The following is a 14,292-nucleotide window of genomic DNA, read 5'->3' on the forward strand; positions in this document are numbered from 1 at the left end:
ATATTGGGGAATAAAATGGGAAAAAATATAAAAATTGTTTAAAAGTGTGGGCGGTGGCCAATTGTTTTTTGGCAAATCGATAGGAAAAATAACGCAGAATTTGATACAGACAAACAGCGGGGCTACTGCTCACATTTTCCAGGCACATTTAAACCCCCTTGTTTTAAAAATCCCAATTGTAAACTTAAATCTACAGGATCAAAATAATTAACAGACTTCCCCGATCAATGCTTTAAATTAAAATAAACATACAAATCTAAAATTTACAAGACTAATAAAATTGTGAAAATATATCAACACATTTTTTCAAAAGTGTAGGCGTGGCAGTTTTGGGCGTTAGATTGTGCGTGGCAACATGGTGCAAACAACTTGCGCTGCGTCTGTCCCTGGAAGCTGCTTACAACAACATAAAAGCTAGAAGGTTGAGATTCAGCAGACAGATTCTAGGGACAAAGACGCAGCGCAAGTTTGTTGACCCATGTCCACGCCCACAAGCAGCACAAAACCGCCACGCCCTTACTTTTGAAAAATGTGTTGAATATTTTTCACATTTTTATTAGTCTTGTAAATTTTAGATTTGTATGTTTATTTTAATTTAAAGCAGGGGAAGTCTGTTAATTATTTTGATCCTGTAGATTTAAGTTTACAATTGGATTTTTAAAACAAGGGGGTTTAAATGTGCCTGGAAAATGTGAGCAGTAGCCCCGCTGTTTGTCTGCAGCAAATTCTGCGTTATTTTTCCTATCGATTTGCCAAAAAACAATTGGCCACCGCCCACACTTTTAAACAATTTTTATATTTTTTCCCATTTTATTGCCCAATAGCGCTGAGTAACGGTTATCTGATAGTCGGGGAACTCGACTTAGCATTCTCTCTTGTTGAAAAATAACATAATATGTTTGGTTATGTTAATAGCACCTCTAGACGGGATCGTATAACTTTATACTGATATTATTTTACAGCATTGTGAAATTGAAATTTTCTAACTGGTTATATATCGGGTGGCTAAGTGCTGGCGAGAAACACGGACAAAAGAAATGGTGCTAAGATTGGAGTTTAAGATTTTTTTATCAACTGGGGCAGAGTGCTGTATTTACGGGTTAGATAACTTGCACGCTCACGCTCAAAGATGTGATGTTTGTACCGAAGATGACATTAAATTTCATGTCAGTGAGCAGTGCTGTTTAGAACAGATACAACGTGATTTTTGATATACAAAATACCCACAAAATACAAAATGCAAGAAGGAGAATGCATAGTGAAAGCCAATAAGAATGGCAACCTGTACTTGTTTGAAGGCGAGCGCAGTTGGTTGCAGCGCAGGCTGGTTGTAAGGTAAACAGGCAAAAAGCTCAAATTTCTACGGAGCGTTATTGAGAGATTTTGTCAATAATAAGTTTATAATCAGAATATCACAGATGCCAGATATATCCTCCCCACCAAAATGGAGTTGGCGAAAGAGCTAATCGAACGCTGGTGGAGATGTCAAGGTGCCTTCTGGTCCACGCAGGACTACAAGATGCATTTTGGTCCGAAGCAGTCAACAAAGCGGCTTATTGGAGAAACCTATCAGCGCTGTTGAAGGCATGACACCTTCGGATCTCTGCAGCAAGTTGCAATATAAAGGCAAGGAGTACACCATGGTTGGTTACTCAGTGTCAGTGCGTTTTTTTATTGCTCTTGCGGCTGAGATTAAATTACATCTTCATCAAATGGATCTACGCACCGCTTTACTCAATAGTGATCTAAGGGAGACCGTTGTATGAGGCAGTCGGAAAGATACCTAATTGCAACGAATCCAGGTATTTTTTCTATAAAAAAGCAATATACGTTTTGAAGTAGTCAGGAAGGAACTGTAGCGAAAAGTTTAATAGTGTCCTGGAGAATGTAACGTGTAACGAAATGAAGGGATGGAAGACAAGAGTACCTGTACTTGCTGGTGTACGCTTTAGAGGCCGGCTCATGGCGTTGGGTGTGGTGGTCTTGCTTTTACAGATATCTTTTCGTTACATACATCAATGAATAAGATCAAGAAGCGTGCTTACAACAACAAAATAGAGGAGCTAGTATACAAAATCGGAGGAAGCAAATTAATATATTCGGAAGGGGACAGTTCTAGAACAGGAGGAAAAGCTTGAGAATTCATCGTCTGCGAAACACCGGTGGAATCGTGTTCGCGGATTGCCCTACCCTACCTATGACCACTTTCCTTAAGCGCATGGCTCTAGTGGCCCCTTTGGTACCCTACGTCCGGAGAAACATCAGCCGAGTCAGTATTTAAGTTTTTAGAAACTCATATTTTCTGTATTCATGGTTGATTAATATTTATTATTTTTTTAATATTTAATGTTTTTGTTATATTTAGGTAAGATTTTTCTTTTTATATTCAATCGGCTACTTCCGCCACTCCATTAGGAACAAATAATTTATTCGCAGTGTGTTCATTCGAATTCTTTATTTTCTTGTAAAACACATGGAAAGCAAAGTTCGACAATAAATAAAAAAAATTTCAAATTTATTTACTTTTACTATTTAGCTACCATGATTTTTTGTGTATAAAAAAATCAAATTTTGTTCGCCATCAAAATGATGACCTCCCGTAATTTTTCTCAGTGTGTTTCGTGGGATATTTTCAATAAAAATGTTTGTAAATAAAACTCACTCAAATTTTCACTCCTCGGCGAAAGATCGAACTCCCGGCGCAGGTGAGCTGAAATTAAAGCGTGGCATTTTCCACGAATACTTTGAGAATGTATGAACTCACGGATACTCTCATTCAAATTTCGAATCAAACGACTGCAAGCAAACTTTTATAAATTTTACCCGAAAATGTAACCCCGCACTCTTTGAATATGAACTCATCTTAGAAAAATAATTAGATTAGGTTAGCTTACATAATATAAAAATATTAAATACTAAAAGGAATCAAATTTAAATACAATTAAAAAATACAAAAGTTATTTAACTAAGTCTTCTACTCGAGTACACATTTTTTTATAGCTTATTGTGAAAACTTGCAATACATCATTTAAAAATTCAATTTTTCTCTCATTTCAAAATGGCGGTTCGGGGATTTTTTCGATGAACACTGATCGCATTGTGCATTCTGGACTACTAATCCCGCTAAATTTTCCGCGCCTTTAACCTAACTGTGGGAGAACCCTTAGTTGTTGCATTTTTTTGCAATTAATTGAAATAACCATCCTAGGGTCCCGCTGCTGCTGCTTCTCCTCTTCTGCCACTCGATGGAAAGGGCTCTCCACTAGACGGCCTGCCTAGGTTATTTTCTCTCCTTCTGCCCGCCTGTGGCTGCCCCAGTCGAACCTTGGGGTCTGGGCGGCAATGCTTCTGCGCGTTGGCTACGCCAATCGAAGATTTTTCCGGCTTAAATTTTGGCCTGGAAAACATACGCACTAATGTCGATAATGTCGAGGAAAATATACTCTAACAATATTTCCAGCGACAAAAAAAAGTCTCAAGCCCGCAAGGTTATGATTTTTTTTCCGACACGAACTTTCCACGACTTCGATTTTTGGAAGGGAAGAGAAACCCTATTATCATTGCAGGAAAAATCCAAAATCATAGCTTTATATAAAATAAAAATTTGAAAAAAACCGGCAGACATCGCAAAACTATTGGTCGCAGTGTCCTGTTATGGCCCGTGTGAATTGCAGTATTTAGCACCAACAAGAGAGAATGCTATAATCGAGTTCCCTGACTATCATTGAATGCTAATGCGACATTTCATCATTTTTCTGGGATATCGATAGATATTCGGGAATAAATAATTATGAAAAAATATCCAACAATTTTTCAAAAATGTGGGCGTGGGAGTTTTGGTCGGTTTGTGGGCGTGGCAAAAAGTTTTTTGGCAAGCCGATAGAAATGTCCAAGACTAATCAATTTATGAAAAAATATCAAAACTTGCGCTGCGTCTTTGTCTCTGGAATCTGTATCTGTAATCTACGGGTATGGCTAGATCGACTCGGCTATTGATCAAGAAACTTTATATACTTTACCTATATATTCGGAAACGCTTCCTTCTCCCTTTAACATACTTTTTAACAAATCTAGTATACCCTTTTACTCTACGAGTAACAGGTAACTTAATTTCATTACTTTAAAAACGTTTTTGGAAATCTAAAATGGCATGTTCAGCACGTTAAGGCCCCAATCCACACTGCCCGTTCGGTAAAAAAAATGGATTCAAAGTGAAAATGTAAAAGTTCTGAATTGGTCACCATACTCCCAGGACCTTAATATAATAGAAAACGTGTGGGGATGGTTGGCTGGGAAGGTGTACGAGGGTGGTAAACCATATGCCACTAAAACTGTCTTGGTCTACGATTTGGATTACCTAAAAAAAATATATGAAACACTTCCCCAACGAACGTGTGAAGTCCTCGAAAACATAGGAGGGTCAACTCATTATTAATATCCTTTAAAATATCCTAATTTAAATCAGTTCGAGCATATTGTGGTGACTATAAAAATTCGAGATCAGTTGCCATCTTTCGATGTTCTCACCATTAAGTTCAAAGAGGAGGGTGAGAGAAAGGTCATTTCAGAAGAGCGAAGCCATAGCACAAAGGCATTCGTCGAAGCACAGAACCCACATTTTTCGCGAAACAGAAGCCAAAACAACAGAAGAAACGAAAAGACATCGTCTGTTTCAAGTGTGGTGAAAAACGCCACATAAAAGCGCAGTGCCCAAGGTGAACCGCCAAAGTAGCCTACTAAACGCTGGTGACGTCAGCAACTTAAAGAGATCAGTGCTTAGACAGTGGCGCAACGAGACATATGTGTTGTCACAAAAGAGCTCCTCATAAATTTGGTGAAGCACACTGAACAGATCGGATTGTCTAATGCTGGTTTCCTGCAATTTAAAGGAAAGGGGGAGGTCAAGCTTCATACAGCCTTGTGCAAATTCCAATTGTTATTATTTAGTTATTTGAAAAAATAATTTGTGTTTTATTGTTATTTAATATTTATTTGGTGATAGATATTATTATCTTGTCTTTGATTTGAAGCTGTTCACGATGTCGTCCCGATTCAGACTGATCTAATTCTTAACCCTGATCCAATCAAAATCGGCCAGAAGCTTTTCATTAGAATCTTTTTATAAGATTTAATTTTTTAATTTTGTTTGAACATTTTTTCCATAAAACTGATATTGTTATAATTTTATATATTTAAAGTAATCATTTCAAAACTGCGGCAAAAATCCTGACCCTAATTTCATCATTAAATAATTTCATTAATTCTATTTATGTATGTTTTGTACAGTGAGAAATGCCAAAAAAGACGCGAAGGGGTTGATTAGAGTCGCAGTACAAGTAAAGCTCGAAACTTGCGAAATAGCAGATCCGAAAGAACAGAAGAACAAATCCAGCAACAAAATACTGATGCACGTGTCAGAATGGAGCAATTGCATCTAGAAGAGCCAGAAGATACACGAGCTGAACGCAATGAAGTCAGAAGATTAGAACAACGACAATCATGCCGTTTCACAGTCAATAGACGATGACAAATCAACGACAACAAGTACATCATATCGAGCACTTATATCTGATTCATTCCTGCGTCTAGCATTCTAGTATGAGCCCGATATTGAATATTATGCTCATTCAAAAGTGGTAAGGAATGTCCGCATTGTCATGCTCTGAAATTCAAAAATGAGCCAGCTGGGATGTGTTGCGCGTTAGGAAAAGTGCAACTACCTGAAATTGAAACACCACCTGAACCATTGAACGGCTTACTTATCGGCACGGATTCAGATACGAAGATTCAATTCATGCTTTCAAACGACATCGTTCGGAGCAACAGAAATATTTCGAAATACTAATGCAAATGATCAACAATTTATTTCTACATTCAAAATAAGAGAGTTTATCATAAAATGGGCTCACTGCAGCCAATGCCAAAAGAATACTGAAATGAATCGTAAACTGCAGTACAGTACTGTAATGGCAGCGATTGTTGCCGCAATGTCCCACTAATGAAAGAGGAACAAAGAACCATTTATAACGGTGTAAAATTATTATTTGGGATGAATGTACTAAAATTCACTTGAACAGGCCATTGAAAAATATTTAAAACAGTGACAAACTATTTTGCGGAACTCTGTTGGTCCTTTCAGGTGATTTCAGACAAGAACCAGTCATTCCAGGTTCAACACACGCTGATGAGATCAACGCTTGCTTAAAATCATCTCCATTGTGGCGTAATGTTGAAAAATTGCAGCTAAAATATATATGCGCGTTGAAATGCTTATAGATCCATCCGCTGAAACATTTTCAAAAGAACACTGTGATATCGGTGCTAGAAAAGTTGCTAAAGATGAAACTGGATACGTAAATGTACCGACCGATTTCTGCACAATCGCTGATTCGCAAGATACTCTCATTGAACAAATATTTCCCTACATACATAGTGCATAAATCATGAGTGGCTTGCAGGAAGAGCGATTTTAGCGGCAAAAAAAGCAGACGTCGATAATTTAAATCCGAAGATACAAATGTTGTTGCCCCGGAACTTGGTATCATATAAATCTATTGATACAGTTTGCGACCACAGCGAAGCAGTAAATTTTCCCACAGAGTTTTTGAACTCACTGGATTTGCCAGGCATGTCCCCGCATAATTTACAATTAAAAGTTGGATCTCCAATTATCTTGCTTCGTAATTTGAACCCAACCCGGCTGTGCAACGGTACGCGATTAGTCATCGAAGCTATGATTTTAAATGGCAAGTTCAGAGGTGAAAATATACTCATACAACGGATTCCTATTGTACCTTCAGCTACAGATGTGCCAATTCAATTCAAAAGTATTCAGTTTCCGATTGGATTGGCATTTGCAATGACTATCAACAAGCCACAAGGTCAAACGATGTCTGTTTGTGGATTAGATTTCAGACCACCATGTTTTTCACACGGACAATTATACGTGGCATGCTCTCGAGTAGGTAAACCATCCAGTTTGATTGTATTAGCTAAAGATGGACGCACAAAAATTATTGTTCACACTATAGCATTAAGAGATTGATATTGTTTAATAGTGTTACTATCTATTATTTAATTAAATATATATAATTTTAAGGAATAAATTATAATAACTTAAAAATAAGGTTTGCCTTTTGTTATTTTTATTTTCGATCATCGTTCTCTTTCACACTTATACTACTTCTTACATATTTAAGTTAAATAAGTTAACCGGACCGATCGTCCTCTCACCAGCAACGGTCAAGTTGCTGACCAAGCAAGCATGTGGCCGGAAGCTCGCAAATAGCCGGCAAAAGCTCTGCACATTGACAGAGGCCGCTATGAGGTTTTTTCTATGTTAGCATTTAAGTCAGTTCGCTTTGGGCAATCCAATAATAAAGACCACAAGTTCATAAGGCCAACACCGGCAATCTGTCGTTATCATTATAAACTATCATAGCTATCTGAGTCCCTAGACCTGAAGCCAAAAAGAGGACTGTCATCTTTCCAACATAATCATCCTAACTCAGTTAGATCAAAGACACTAGAATTATTCTAGTGTCTTTGGTTAGATTCAGTTGGATTAACATCGCACTAGCCGTGCGTTTATCCAGGGTGATACCTAGATATGTTGCTTGCAGCGGCTGATTCAGGGTAACTCCTTCCAGCCGGATTGGAGGGGTGTTCGGGATAAGCGTTTTTAATGTGAATCATGGATTTATTGTTTTCAGTGGATTTATTTGTAGGTTCCACCGTTTACACCAGGCTGCCTGCATTTATATATTTATGTAGTTTATATATTCTTGTAGTCCGTTAGCTGCCTCTCTGCTGTCCCTAGAGTTATATACAACTGCGATGTCATCTGCATAGGTTGCAATAAGAGTCTTGTTCGGTGCTTCCATGTGTGCCTTTGTGTTTTCCTTTTCCCTTTTTTGGCCGCCATTTTTTAGTGGGCAAACTAAAATTGTTACTATTAAATAACTTAAAATAATTTTTATTTTAGTACAATTTAATATTTTATTGGTGATAGACTTTTTCACTTATACTATTACAAGACACTCTTTTTATTGCTGATCTTTAATTTGAAACAGTTCACGATCTCGTAAATCTCCCGATTTAGACTGATCTTCTAATTCTTAATCCTAATCCAAGTAACCACGGCCAGAAGCTTTTCTTTAGAATTTTCTTGAACTTTCAAATATGTTAAGGATTAAAGCCTCATACTGAAATTATTACACAGCATTGTGAAATTTAAATTTTCTGACTGGTGCTTACTTTAGGTTTGGTTATTTGTCGGGTGGGTGGCTAAGTGACGACAAAAACAAGGGCGAAGGAAATGCTGCTGAGATTGGAGCTTGAAATGTGTTTATCAACTGGTGCAGAGTGCTCTATAATTACGCGTTCGATAAATCTCCCCCTTCTAAAATGACGCGCACCTCTCATTATGAATTTCTGTTAAACGCTCTCTTAATTATGTTAAAAATTCTTACTCAGTATTATTTGGTTATTCTAGTTCTCGCCGTTTTTGTTTGGATACAATTATAATATATCTGAATTTTATTATTAATGTAAATACAAAATGAGTAAAATTAATAATATAAATGAAATTGATGTTTTCCAATTGTAAATTTCAATAAATGGGTTTAAAATATTAATGTTGTCAAGAGTAAGTTCTGAGTTGTTGGATTTTATGTTATCTGATATTTCCATATTCTTAAAGGGGTTAGTGATTATGTACTCAAGTATTTTGTATTTTAAACTAGTTTTAACCTTTACTAAAAAATACCATAGTTATTAAAAAGTTCGTTCTTAAAATTAGATATTTCATTAAAAGTATTTTCCCATTTTGCGACCTGATTACTTATTATTATTACTTATTACTAATTTTCCATCATTATGTGAAATGGATCTGGCATAATAAATTTCGCATCAATTTGTTTTTACAGGGTATTTTATATATATAATTTAGAGTTCTTTATGTAGTACAATTTTAAACATCCATTATATCTGCAATAACTACAGGCTTTTGTTGGTGGTTTAATATTTCTTTACATCATTATACATCAAATATTGCCAGTGTAATAGTATCAATAATGTTTTACAAGTCGAATGTTAACAATCGTAAATCGTGTTTTCTAACGGCAATTTTTGATAAATAGAACTGTTTTTAAAGTGATCGGAAAGTGATTTTATCTCATTAAACCATTTGGAATTGATAACAAATTGCTGGTTATTGTTTTCAATTAAGTCGTTTATTTTATTTTGTGTTGTAATGACGTGCCTAACTCATTTATTCCCCTTTTTGATCTAGTTGATATCAGGTGTGACAAAATTAATTTGATTAATTGTCGTTCGTAAGTTATTTCCCATTGTGACCTTTTATTTGTATCCTGATTCTAGATCAATTATTTTTTTATAAAAACTTTAATTAGTTGCGTAACTTAATTAGTTACGGCATATGATTCAAATGTAAGAACATCTTTTTTGTCTTTGAACAGGAAAAATGAGTGATTGGAGTAATCAATTATTTCGGAAGTGGCTATCATTACGAATGGTATTAAAAGTAATAAGAAATGCATTTTCTGTAATTTTTAAAAGAAATATGACCACAGTTAAAACACATTTTTGTGCAAAGTATTTAAATTGAGCAGAGGTGAAGCTTGGTTCATAATTAGTCATAATTACTTTCGGGTGTGGAAATTGTTGAAGTAATTCCATTTACTTTATTCTCGATGTTTAGTTTATTTTGAATTTCTTTTACTACTAGGAACTTTGAACTTCGTCAATGCAAGTTAAGAAAATAAGATTTTGCGCGTAATAAATATCGTGGTGTAAATTTTCTTCTTTAGTTGGAATAGGAGCTTCCCCACAAGGAATTTTAATTGGATGTCTGTTATATTTATTTTCGTAGCTAATTGTACAATTTTTATGTATTCTTTTAATTTGATAAATAAATTTGGCCAATAATTTAATCTATTGATTTGTTTGTAATTTTCGTCTAGTCCTCTGTGAGCTCGACTGTGTGTTTCTTCTGTTATGATAGCCTTATCTTCATTATTCCCTACGTCTTGCAGAAATATTTTTGTAAAAAGAAATTTGTTAGTAAAATTATTTTTTAAAGGTAATTGGATATGATACAGATCTTTTAATGTGCAATGAATACCTACCGTTATGTTTGGTGGTAGATATTCTCTTAATATTCATATTCGATTATATGTCGTGGGTTATCCGAGATTGTGAAAGATAAAGATTGATGGTCTGTTTGTATTTCTATACCGATTACTCCATATAAATAATATCTGAGATTTTTAAGAGCCCAAACTATGGCTAACAATTCTTTTTTATTTGTGGCGTAAAGTTATTCGGTTTTATTTAAGGTTTTGGATATGAAAGTAATTGGTTTATTATCCGGTGATAAAACGGCTCTGATATCTACATCTGATGCGTCTGTTTTCAAAGTAAACTTATTGTTATAATCTGGTTGAACTACTTCCACTTGTGCTATTAAATTATCTTTGAGTTCGTTTAAGGCTTTTACAGCTGGGTCATCTAACTGTATTGTTATTTTTGTAGACATTTTCCTAGAAATTTTAGGATTTGGGATTTATTTTTTAATTTTCAAAGTGTTTTGTTAAAGTTCTATTTTTCGGTAATAGCCAGTGAGGCATAAAAATCATCAAAGCTCTATAATGTTTTTTGGAATCGGATACTATTTGTGGACAATTTTTCAGTATCTGTTTTAATTACATTGTGAGAAACAATATAACCAAAAATTTGGTTTCTAGTTTAAAGAATTTGAATTTACAAGAGAGATTTTCATATTAGCTTGTTGTAAAATATTAATTATTTGAATTAGATCGGTATATTGTTGTTCAGTTTTTTCAATATTTGACTCTCTCCATAATACATATTTGCGAATTGGGCTCGAAAGTTGTTAGACTCTAGTTCCTGACACTTTGCCAGAGCATTTGGCAAGTCTGGTGGATTTAGGGAAAAGAGTGTTTCTGAGATTGAACCGTTCAATCCAGAAATAAAAATTATAAGAGCGTTGCTCCTAATTGGTTTATTAGATTCGTTGGTTATTTCACTGCCCTTTCCACATGTCATTATTATTTTATTTATGAGTAATGTCATTTTCTTATTTACTTTGTTGTAATGCTTAAGCGTCCCTGTCTAAGTATGCTTATTTCTGATTCGAGAATGTGTATTGGTCTTTTATCGTTATGAATAAAATCCAATCTTGAATGAATTGCTTTGAAGTTCAAAACGGTACCATGGTTAGTTAGAGCATCATGTGCTGCTCCCATGATTTTATTACGTAGAATTGTTAAGGCGATAAAATATTGTTCGCTTTGAATTTTATATAGACTCATGGCAGTTTCTGCAGCTTCTCTCCAGCCTACATCATGGGTTATTTCACCTGTGAAATTTGGTAAGGATTAAACTACTGCTAGGGTAGTTTCGCATTTTATAGTTGGGTCAATTGCTTGTATTTTTTTAATCCTCCACTACATTTCTGCTAGCGTTTAGCTCCTTCTATCCCTTCAATTTTTGTCGTCACTTCACCCAATTGTACATTTATTAATCGGTTAATTAATTACATTGTCGGATTGGTGGCGCTGGATATCCCGACCGCAGAAAAGGTTGGTGCTGAACCTTCCTTCCGTTTAGTTGTCCTGATTACTTTCTGTTGAGGTTTTCCTTCAGATTAATTGTCCTGATTATTATCTATTTGGGTCTTCCTTCAATATTTTGTATTAAGTTGTAGCGAGGGATTGCACTCAGCTCTTCCTTCCTTCTTGGTGTTATTTTTTTTTTTTTTTAATATATTTGGTTATAGATTTTGGTTTGGTTTTATTTGTGTTTCTTGTTGAGTCTGATTTTTAATAATTTTGCTTTCTTATAATTTGTATTAAGTATTCCACCTTTTTAAATAGTTAATTCTTAAATGGATTATTGCATTAATTAATTTCCAATTAAGTTCTTTCACGATCACTATCACAGTAGTTAGATGTAGTGGGATTAATGTGGGTGTTTTAATTTTTCCAATTAAAATGTGAGTTGGCGGAGCGAGTTCCGTTTTATATTTAACTTATTATCGTTCATATTTGTTTAGAACTTTTGAAGTACACCGCACCACGTTGGGCGTCAAAAAAATTATTAAAAAAAAAATTTTTATTTTATTATAATTTAATATATTATTTGTGATATGCTGCTGAGATTGGAGTTTGAAATTTGTTTATCAACTGGGGCAGATGCTCTATAAAATTGCTCTAAAGACGCTCCATAAATGCTCTGTAGCATTTACAGGTTGGATAACTTGTATGCCTTTCGGGACTTGTAATGTATTCTATTATATACTATTCTATTCTTCGGGTGTTGAAATTTCTGTCAAAAAATACTTGCATCTAGTCACTTTGTAAAGAGAGCTTGATCCCAAGGAGCTTGTATATACACGTTGGACAACCTTAAAGATTTTATCCGTAGTATAAATAGAATTTGTTGTGGATGGGTATTTTTATTAATCATCTACTTTTGTCTTTAAAGGGGACTTAATTTTTTTTTTTTGTGCGACTGCTAGGATCTATTGAATCATGAATTTATGAAATGGTTTTTCTAAGTTCAGAATGTCCAGGATTGGGTCAGTGTTAAAAATATCATTGATGTTTCCTTAAAAAATTATTCTACTAGGTGTTTCTGCTACGACGTTTAAGGATCCTTTTTTATACACTAAATCGCAGTCATATTCCAGAAGCTGTAGCTTCTATCTCACCATCAAAGAATTCTTTTAAATTTTTGAGAGCAATGACAATTGTGGTCTGTCACTAGAGTAAATTTCTGACCGAAAAAATATGGTCTAAAATATTTCACCGACCACACAGTGGCTAAAAGTTCCTTCTTAATTGTAGAGTAGTGTGATTCTAATTTGGGTTTAGGCACAATAAACACAATTGTGTCTACTTCAATAAAATCATTCGATTGGTGTTTCTATATACAGCTCTGGCTTGACTTGTAATCGTCCAACCTAAGGCTATCCTTTTTATTTTATAGAGCTGTTTCTTTTCTTTGTTTTCTCTCTTATATAGCTAAATCATTAGCTTTTTGTAAGTCCGTGGGCTTGGTCGGCTCTTAGAGCTAGTCCCAAAGTTCTCGAAATTATCTGCAGAAATACATAAAGGCGAGTTTTAGAAAATGTTTCTTCCTGTTGTTCAATAATAACTGAATTTGTAATAGAATTGGAAAAAATTTTCCTATATAAATATTGAATCGAAAGTTTTTTATGGACTAAATTATTTATTTATATTTATTTATTTATACAGGGGAATTAAGATTGAAGCTTGAAGTTCCTGAATATGAATTGATATTAATGCTTGAATCTCATCTAGTTCTAGCTACTGATTTAACGGTTTCTATTCGATCTTTGGAAATATCTGATTGATATTTCAATCAATCTCCATGCTTGTCTTGCTCCTAGTTTTTGGAATTAATTTTTTCTACATTAGGTGATTGGGAAAGTTGTTTTAAATTATGTTGTGATCTTAATTACACGTGTGTCAATGTACTTGAGCTTAACATTTCTTACGACCATAACATATGGACTTCTAGAATATTTCTAAACAAAATATTCTATATAAGCTTCAGTGTAAAATCCAAATTATAAACTAATTTGTAAATACGATCGTACTTTAGTATTTATTCAACCAGGAAAATAAGATACTCCTTGTTTAGCATTAAGTCCAAACATACATTGATTGTTGAAATGATAGACCGTGTTCGTAATTAAATAAATAGCTTGAAATGCCTTATAAAGTGATTTTATACCCGTTACTCGTAGAGTAAAAGGGTATACTAGATTGGTTGAAAAGTATGTAACAGGCAGAAGGAAGCGTTTCCGATCATAAAAATTATATATATTCTTGATCAGGATCAATATCCAAGTCGATCTAACCATGTCCCTCTATCTGTATGCACGTCCAGATCTCAGGAACTATAAAAGCTAGAAAATAAAAAATAAAAGCTAACTAAATCTAAAAATAAAAGCTAGCGCCATCAAACCGCACAAAACTGCCAGGGCTAAACTTTTGAAAAATGTGTTTACATTTTTTTTACGGTTCATAAGTCTTGTAAATTTTTATCGATCTGCAAAAAAAACTTTTTGCCACGCCCACGTGAGCCGTCAAACCGGTCACACCCACACTTATGAAAAATTTTTTAATTTTTTCTCATTTTATTTCTTAATATCTATCGATATCCCAGAAAAATAGTGCAATTTCGCGTTCGCATTCACACTAGCTGAGTAACGGGTATTTG

The sequence above is a fragment of the Drosophila mauritiana genome, chromosome 2L (assembly GCF_004382145.1).
Source record: "Drosophila mauritiana strain mau12 chromosome 2L, ASM438214v1, whole genome shotgun sequence".
Classification (NCBI taxonomy): domain Eukaryota; kingdom Metazoa; phylum Arthropoda; class Insecta; order Diptera; family Drosophilidae; genus Drosophila; species Drosophila mauritiana.